This window comes from Castanea sativa, chromosome 7 (assembly GCF_040712315.1).
Source record: "Castanea sativa cultivar Marrone di Chiusa Pesio chromosome 7, ASM4071231v1".
Classification (NCBI taxonomy): domain Eukaryota; kingdom Viridiplantae; phylum Streptophyta; class Magnoliopsida; order Fagales; family Fagaceae; genus Castanea; species Castanea sativa.
In genome coordinates this window covers 9,063,833-9,066,354 of record NC_134019.1, presented here as the reverse complement: position 1 = coordinate 9,066,354, position 2,522 = coordinate 9,063,833, and positions in this window count along the sequence as shown.

Sequence of the window (2,522 nt, the reverse complement as noted above, 5' to 3'; positions counted from 1 at the left end):
TAGCTTTGTGTTTGGATTGAGGAATCCATTATACTTATCGCCGTCCAACATTTTGGGAATCATACATGAGAATCTGAATACCTGGAAATGAAATGATTGGTTTGATTAGATTATTTGAAAATATGTTATTTTTGTCCTTCACTTAAAAACTTGAAACATTTTAATTTTTCTTGGAAAAACCATAATATTGTCTCAAAAAGCTTATATAAAATAGGATACAAAGATAACCAGGACCAAATCCGTTAGTGGCTAGACCTAGCCATGGCCGCAAGCGAGTGGACTGAGATGTTTCGAGGCATGGCGGTTCACATTTGAGTGCCACTTCTTTGAGATCGTGCTGCTATGCTTGTGGAAATCACATAGATATCAAGGGTACTGGTGAGAAGGAAAAAGCATTTTCAGTCTGAGGAATTTTGGACAAAAATGGAGGGGTGTGAAAGACGTATTTGGCGATGCATGGACAATGGAAGTTGAGGGTGCTAGGATGTAAAGACTGCGAAGAAATCAAATCATGGAATCAGAACACAGTGCGGAATCTACAAAAACAAATTGCCAAGAGCCCAAGACCAAGGGCATAATGGAAAGATTAGATTTTGATAGAAGGTGGTTATCCTTGGTAATGGAATCTGTATCTTCGGCATCTGACTCAGTTTTGCTAAGTGGAGAACCAAAAGGCTACTTACACCCAACTCGTGTGGCCTAAGGTAAGGACTAAAGAGGCCCAATTGCCCATACTTATTCTTGTGGGTAGTGTTTATTACATAATGTCATATTATACACAAAGTACACACAAGTTTTTTTTAACTGAAAACATGTCACGTTTTCAGTTAAAAAAAAACCTTGTGAGCATGGTGTGTGCAACAACTATTTTACACTAACAATTACTCTATTCTTATTATGTGCACAAGGCTTTATTGAGACAAGCAAAGAACTAAGGAAGAATGCGTGGCATATCCATTAGCAAAGGTGGCCCACGTATCTCATACCTCTTTTTTGCAATGAGTGGTGATAGTTACACATTGTGTATATGGGGTACAATTGAAATTGTGTTGTGCTTTCAATACAAATTTAACTTGAGTTTGTAAGAATGTGTATAACTCATTATGTGCAACAATAATTAGCGTTTTGCAATTTGGCTTGGCAATCCAACATTATAGCTCATATTACATATGAAGATGCTTTAGGACAAAAAATTAATGGGAAATGTCTAGTGCACATCACTTAATGCACACATAATACACAAACTTTCCTAAAACAAAGGAAATCATGACTTCAAGTAGTTCGAAATCGTGACTTTTCCTTTGTTTTTGGGGTGTGTACTATGTATGCAAGTTTGTGTAATAGACACTCCCCAAAATTAATTGAGAAACGATATCACTATTCTTCAGCAAGGATACAACAGTTTCAGTACAATTAGAGATTAAGGCACACTTGGTGTTAAGACTCTAATTGGGGTGCATTGCTATATGGTACAACTGTGGCTAGGAAGTGCATTGAAGGGTGCTTGTGTGGTGTAGGGAAGTGTGTTGTTGTTATGGGTAGGGCAGTGGAAGGCTTGTACATACAGAGAGGCAAAGAGGTAGGGGAGGCTTGTACAGAGTTAGTTACAAGTAGTTGGTTAATTGTTGATGCATTAAGAGTTGTAGTTAGTTAGTTGAGGCTGAGATGTGTTGCACCTTGTTAGTTAGTAAGTAGGATATAAGGTTCTCTTCAGATTGTAATATGGATTCTGTTGATGAATAATACAATTGAATAGCAAATCTTGAAATGCTATTGGAGGTTGATTCCCTTAAAGAATTCATGGAGGCCTAGTCCCCTCGAAGAACCACAAGATTAAGAGTAATAGAATTTAATTCAATTGAGTCCTATCAATTTGGTATCAGAGCTAGTTCAATCATGGTGCAAGAAACTAAATACTCCCTTTTGAGTGAGACTATTTCATTGGTTCAGTAGAGATTGGATGATCATGCATCTGCCATGGAGATGATTTCAAGAAGGTTAGAAGCAGTGGACAACAACTTCAAAGGCTTGAAAGTTGTGTTTGAAGAGAGACTTCTAGCAGTGTAGCAATGAGATCGTCCACAAGAAGGTCCTGCTCCTCAACCAAAAGACCATCCTGAAGCAAAGGTGCTGCCACGATATTCTCATCCAAGACTTGAGGTAGGTGCTCTAATTCCTAAGCCTATTAGGTTGGAGTTCCCTAGGTTTAGTGGAGGTGATCCTTCTGCTTGGATTTTTAGAGCTATCCAATTCTTTAGATATTATGAAATTCCTAAGGAAAAGAGGATTTTGAATGCTTCTTATCATCTTGATGATGAGGCATTGATTTGGTTCCAAGATTGTGAAAGATCATTGGATTCTTGGGAAACATTTGTTAGGGCCATTCAAGTTAGGTTTGGACCTTCATCATATGATGATCCTATGGAAACCTTGACTAAGTTGAACCAAACTACCACTGTGGCTGCTTCTAAGAGTCAATTTGAGATGTTGAGTAATAGAATCAGAAACTTACCTGAGTCTCA